Genomic DNA, 7,500 nt, shown 5'->3' with positions numbered 1-7,500 from the left:
GGTTCAAGCTTTCTCCCGGTGACTTCTCCCAGGCAAGACTTCAATTCCCTTGTGTCTTTCGTTCCCTCCTCAGAAATCTTTCGCTGGCCAGAGCTCGTGTGCATATCCTGCTTGTTTGTTTGGTCTCTTGTGTGTTGTGTTTTGAGATTTGTTCTGCTGTGGTCTGTTGTTCCTGAGTGGGTTTTTGTTGTTGCTGTTGTTGTTGTTGTTGTTGTTGTTGTTGCTGTTTATCATCATCGTTTTCTTTTCCATCCCCGACTTGTTGTTACTGTTCTTCTCATTCTTTATCTTGATTTTTTTATCTTCTTGTTCTTTTTCTTGTTGTTGGTATTGTTATTATTTATTATTATTATTATTATTATTATTATTATTATTATTATTATTATCATTATTATTACTATTTCTCACTATGATCTTCTCCATCTTATTCTTGCTTTTTCTTGTTCTTGTTCTTGATCTTTTGTTATTCTTGTCTTTCATCATCTTTTTGTTCTTGTTCTTCGTTGTCATCTTGTTCTTGTTCTTCTTCCTCTTTCTCATCATCTTGTTGTTGTTGTTGTTGTTGTTGTTGTTGTTCTTCATTTCTTTTCATCATTTTTTCATTACCTATCATCTTTTCTTCTTCTTCTTCTTCTTCTTCTCCTTCTTCTTCTTCTTCTTTTTTTGTCTCTGTGTCTGAATATCTGTTTGGGTATAAAAATGACACGCATATTTTCTCTCTCTCTCTCTCTCTCTCTCTCTCTCTCTCTCTCTCTCTCTCTCTCTCTCTCTCTCTCTCTCACTGTTCCCTCCATTCCGTGCGTGTTGTTCTTTGTGTTGTTCTTCCCTCCTTTATCACCTTATCTCTTCCCTCCTGTCATCCTTTCCTCCTCTCCTTAATTTTCTTTCTTCTTCTTCTCCTTCTTCTTCTTCTCCCCTCCTTCCGTGATAAGCCTTCGTTCCGCAACCTTCCTCCTGTTCCTCCTCCTGCTGCTGCTCCTCCTCCTCCTCCTCCTCCTCTTCAAAGTGTGCTAAAACCTTAAGTCCTTATCCTAATTCCTTTTCATCTTATTTTCTTTTCTTCCTCCATTCGCTCCTTTCCTCGCTGACTGACTGACTGACTCACTCACTCACTCACTCACTCACTCACTCTCACTCACTCACTCTCTCACTTTCTTTACTCTTTTTCACGTCAGTTTATTTAATTTTCTCTCCTTCCTTTCGCATCTAGCTTGCCTCCCTCTTTCACTCCTTCCCTCCCTTCTCCTCTCCTTCCCTCCTCCCCTCCATCCCTCTCTCCCTTCCTTCCTGTTCCTCTATTTCACTGTTCTTGTTCTTTTTTTTGTCTTCCTCTTTCCTTCCTTCTTTCCTTTCCTTTCCTTCCTTCCTCCCTTCCTTTCCTTCTTGCTTCCTAACTGGAGACCCTTCCTCCTCCTCGTACTCCTCTTCCTCTCCCTCTCTCCCTCCCTCCTTCCTTCCTCTTCGCATCTTCCATTCCTCTCCTCCTCTCTCTCCCCCACTTCCTCCCTTTCTTATTCATTCTCTTCTCCCTCTCTCTCCTAAACTTTTCCGATTTCTCCTCTTCCTTCCTACTCTCTCTCTCTCTCTCTCTCTCTCTCTCTCTCTCTCTCCTCTCTCTCTCTCTCTCTCTCTCTCTCTCTCTCTCTCTCTCTCTCTCTCTCTCTCTCTCTCTCCCTCCCTCTTTGTACCCTCTTCTTAATTCATCCTCCTCCTATCCCTACCTCTTTAACCTCTCCTCCTCCTCCTCCTCCTCCTTCCTTTCGTCCATGTTTTCTTCACCTCCTAAATGTTCCTTCTTTTCCCTTCCTTCCTTATTTCTTCCTTCTTTCCTTCCTCCCTTTTTTCCTCCTCCTTCCCTCCTCCTTCTCCTCTTGTTTCCTTCCCTGTTTTCTTTAATTTCTTTCTCTTCCCTCCTTTTTTCCTCTTCCTCCTTCATACCTCTAAAACCTTCCTGATTCCTCCTTCCCTCCCTCCCTCCCTCTTCTCTCCTTCCCCTCCCTGCTTTTCTTATTTTTTCCTCCCTTTTCTCTCCTCCCATCCTTCCTTTCTTCCTCCTCCTCTCTTCTTCCTGCTCCCTATATCCTCCTCTCCTCCCTCCTCTTTCTTTCCTTCTATTCCTTCCTCCATCCTCTCTTCCTCCTCCTCCTCCTCTTCCTCCTACCAACCTGATTCACTGATTTCTTCCTGTTTTCCTTCTTCCCTCTTTCCCTCCTCCTCCCTTCTCCCTTCCCCCTACTCTTCCCTCCCACCTCCCCCCATCATCACCCAAGGTCGGGACTAATCGCGCGAGGCACAAGACTTCTTCTTCTTCGTCTTCTTCTTCTTCTTCTTCTTCTTCTTGTGGTAAATATTCTCTTTGGTCACGAGTCTTAGCATTGAGCTCAAGGGTGTTAGCGAGGGGGGGAGGGAGGGAGGGAAGGGGGGGGGAAGAGAGAGGGATTATTCTGCTGATAGAAGGATACAAGGAATGGAAGGAATGGGGGTATGGAGGGAGGGAGGGAAGGAGGGAGAAAGAAAGAAAGAGAGAGAGAAAGAAAGAAAGAAAGAAAGAAACTGTGGACTATTTACTTTCGTAGTTAAGAAGTTTCTGTCGGTTACTGTATGGTGTGTGTGTGTGTGTGTGTGTGTGTGTGTGTGTGTGTGTGTGTGAGCCATCCAATACTTAACCAATACATCAGCAGACACTTTTGACAAATTCACTGACTGACTGACTGACTAATTAACTGACTGCCTGACTGACTGACTGACTGACTGACTGACGCAAGGAGGGAGTCAGTGGGGTTCACAAAATCAAAGCAGTACTCCTGGTCACAAACAAAGGCAAGCTGAAATAAGCGCATCACAAACTCTTGACATTCACGCGTCGAAGAGAAAAAAATCCTGATGTTTAGTGAGTCTCAAAGGCTGAAGTGTTTGGATCCAAGAACCTCTTACTGTGTGTGTGTGTGTGTGTGTGTGTGTGTGTGTGTGTGTGTGTGTGTGTGTGTGTGTGTGTGTGTGTGTGTGTGTGTGTGTGTGTGTGTGTGTGAATTGAATTGAATTGAACTGAATTGAATTTATTGAGTAAGCTCAGACTTTATATAAAAGTATGGAGCACAGCTGTCCAGCAAAAGAATACAAACATTATATACAGAATTATATACAAAATGTGCATAATATTACATAAGAAAAAAATACATACAAATGAAATACACTGTAAGCAATGGCAAAAAAATAAAAAAAAAAAAATGTCTATGCATATATAATGATACATACTATTACTAATTAAGAAATTAGAAAAACTATTGAGGTGTTTAGCACACTATTTATCTAAACATGCGTAGCACCATCCTTAAAAAGAAAGATAATTTCTTCATCACACTTGAACTTGTAATTTGCATGAACAAAACATATTTGAATTGTGTTGGCCTATTTATGTAATAATTTGGTATGTATGTATTACGTAACCTAACAATTTCCACATCTGTACATTCAAAAAGAACATGAAATTCATCTCCTACTACCTCAACATTACACTTGTTACATATCCTATCTTCTCTACTGACACCTTGATACCTACCAACATTTACAGGAAGTCTATTATTACAAGTTCTAAATTTAGTCACTAATAATCTGTCACCCTTTGTTAACTTTTCTAAATACTGTTCTCTGCCAAAATCTGTCTTAAACACCCTATAATTGCTACTTAATTATTTTGTTTCTAAATTATGATGCCATAGTTACAAGCCACTGATCTCTCAATCTCTGTTCCACAGCTTTCTTCACCAATCTTGAATTAGGAACATCTTGCAACAACCACATACCAGACATTCCACAATCATTACAAATATTCTTTATACAAGCTAACCATGGAGAAGTATAAAGCCCTAACCTATCCAGCTGCAATAGACATTGGTACATTACATAACACAATTTGTTTTTTTTTTTACCTGAAATCAGCCTAGACCAATAACCTATCATTTTTTTCTTTATATAAATATCAAGTGGAAATACACCCAGTTCACCATACACCATGTCATTACAAGTATTCTTATGAACACCCAAAACCTGTTTTAAAAATTTCATGTACATATACTCTAACTCCCTAGCAATATGGTAACCCCAAATTTCAGATGCATAAGTCAATATAGGTAACACCGTGGCAGTAAATAATTTGAGTTGTATATCCACTGGCAAGTCAAACTTCCTACACTTACTTATTAATGAGTACATTGCTCTTGTGGCTGTCTCTTTTAGCTCCAGCTCACCTCTGTGACACCTCCCATTATAATTTAATAACACTCCAAGATACTTATACTCTGTCACTACTTCAGTATTTTCACTACCAAATTCAAACTCATAGTTAGATCAATTTTGTCTTCCCCTACTAAACACTACTACTTTTGATTTGTTACAATTTAGCTTCAATCTCCATTCATTACAATATAAATTCAGAGCAACCAGTGCCTGCTTCATTCCATCCTCACTGTCACACAAAATAACTGTATCATCTGCATACATAATAATAAATAGTTTAAGATACATGTTTAAGAAATCATCACCAAAATTTACATAACTGCAATTATATTCAATTAATTTACTTTCAATATCATTCACATAAAAAGCAAAAAGCAACGGTGATAAATTTTCCCCCTGTCTTACCCCTACATTGCAAACAAAGGTGTCTGAAATCTCCTGGTTAAGCATGACACATGATCTGATATTATTGTACATATTTTTTATGACATTTAGAATTTTCCCTTGCACCTTTTCCTTCACAAGCTTACACCATAAACCTTCACGCCATACCATATCAAAGGCTTTCTTGTAATCAACAAATAAACAAAATAGCTTTCTCTTCTTCCAGTTAAATAAATCAATTACACATTTCAACAAAAATATATGATCCAGAGTGGAATATCCATGTCTGAAGCCCACTTGTGTTTCATTAATGATAGATAAGGTGTTTGAATAATCATAAGTCTTTCATTAAGTATGGAGGTGAACAGCTTCCCCATGCAGCTAAGTAAGGTGATGGCCCTGTAATTACTAACATCCTGGATGTCCCCCTTGTTTTTATAGAGTGGCACTATTGTACCCATCAACCATTCAGCTGGCATGACACAAGTATCAAGTATTTTATTAAACATTTTAACAAAGAGGGGACACAAAAGATGCTTAGTACTTTTAATATATTCATGTAATATCATATCAGATGCTGGGGATTTGTTGTTTTTTAGCTTCTTAATATTTCTAACTACCTCTTCTTCACTTATAGGATCATTAAGTACTGATAAAATTGCAGCATCTGCACAGTCTTCATCATTTGTAATATTCATATCCCTATTGTCAGAATTTTCATCACCCACTAGCTGCTTAAAATGCTCATAGAATTAATTTAGTGTTATGGGGATCTGATAAGTTCTTTTCTGACCATTTAAAATTTTCCAATATGCTTTAGGGTCATCACTCTTATATTTTCTAAGTTTCTTTATTAAGTTATCCCTCTCCTTATTCTTCACTCTTTTTAGATTTGCTTTATATTTCCTGCTTTTCTCGATCATGTTGTTAAAATTTACACTACTTCTATGCAAATGATACCTCTGTCTAGCTTTATGGTATTCCTTTCTAGATGCCCAGCACTCTTTATCATATCCCACTGAGGTGGCATTATTGGACTTTTTAATGAATGATCTTTTCTTACATGGTGGGAAAGTTGCAAGTGCCGCCTCAATCAGTATTTGTTTTAAATCTAGATTAATATCATCCATGGGTAATTCATCCACTTTTGCAATCAGTTCATTTATCTTAGTTTCATCAATATTACTCACATATAAAAATTGTTTTTTCAACATTCCATTTACTTGGCCTTACACTTGATTGTCTTGATTCCCGTGCCTGTTGGTTTATAACAGGCACCGTACTTTACTTTATCTTACATTTGATTCTTGCATGTAGTCCACAGTGTACATCAGACCACAAAGGTTCATAATCTAATACTTTAAAAACTACAACATACTTCATAATCACAGGTGATCCTAAAAAATAGTCAATAGTTGTATTGTGTGTGGGAGTAGGTTTGCCAATGCTGCAGTCCTCCCCTAACCTTCCATTGAATATATAAACTTGGTGATTCTTACAAACATCGAACAACTTTTTCCCATATGAATTCCTATCTGGGGTTAAGTCCTGGTTTGCTCTAGTCTCAGTTATTCCAAAATCAGTTAAACTTACAGACACAGGGTCCTCAGCAGCCTCAGAAGGAACATCACACATAGTGAGAGTGTGAGCATTAAAATCACCACAAAGCACATGCAATGCACATAATCATCACATGAGTAAGTAAGCAAAAAATCATCCAGCTCGTCATAGTGCTCTTCATTACCACATCTAGAGTGTGAGGGGGGAATGTAAACACAGCTTATTACCAGTTCCCTATCAAAATTTACACTACTTCTATCAACTTTAACTGAAAGTAAAGAATCATAAGTGTTACTAATATGCCTCCACTTAAAACTAGCATTTTTCTTGATGGCCATGAGTAAACCCCCCAGATTTAAACCTGCTTAATCTGCTTCTGTTCTTAAAGACAATGTCAAAACCAATATTTTCCATATTATTTTTTACATTAATCATATCAGTATCATCACACTTAGTTTCACATAAACAAATCACATCATAATCTTTAATAAAGTTAACAAAATCCATAGATAAAAACTTTGACTTGATACCACAGACATTGAGACGACACATTAATATAATCCAGGGGAGGAACAAACTGAACAGAGTTAATATTATTTACACTAACACTTTTATCATGCCCAAGTATGTGCTGTGCCCCAGCGTCATCCTAGGTCCTTGTTAAGTGATCTAGATTTAACCTTTTCCAAGCAGGAGCAGAAATACCAACCTTTTCCAAGTCATCAGGGCAGTTTATAACAACAGGTCTACCCCCACTGTGCAACCATGCAAGAATGCTCCCCCTCCCTTGTGGACACATTTTTCACTGTTTCTTGCTCCTTAACCATATTCAACATTTTAGCCCTTAAGGAGGTCATGTCATCATTTATATACACTTTTCTTTGCCTACCTTTCAGTTTTTTTTCTTATTTTGCATAATTTCATTTCTTTTCTTTCGGTGGCAAAACCTCACAATCACTGGCCTACCTCCTTCCCTGGGCCTCCCCAAACGGTGAACAACAGAAATGTCATCCTGCTCAATTTTCACTCCAATAGTATCAGCAAGTTCTATAATTTTAGCTTCCAGCACCTCTTCACTTTCGTCCTCTTCTTCCTCTCATCCAGAAATACGTAAGTTCTCCCTTCGGGAGTACTGCTCCATCTTGTCGTTTTCATACTTGAGCAGGAGGCAATTCCTCTGCATTACTGCGATCTTATTTTCTAATTTATCACTGAATTTCTTGAAAGCAGTAGATACAGCCGTAGATACAGCGACCGAAATTATGCTGGCCAGGCTGGGCAGCATAACAGCAACTGCATCCTTAATCGTCTTACTTACAC

Source organism: Scylla paramamosain, chromosome 34, assembly GCF_035594125.1.
Source record: "Scylla paramamosain isolate STU-SP2022 chromosome 34, ASM3559412v1, whole genome shotgun sequence".
Classification (NCBI taxonomy): domain Eukaryota; kingdom Metazoa; phylum Arthropoda; class Malacostraca; order Decapoda; family Portunidae; genus Scylla; species Scylla paramamosain.
This window is presented reverse-complemented; position numbering follows the sequence as displayed.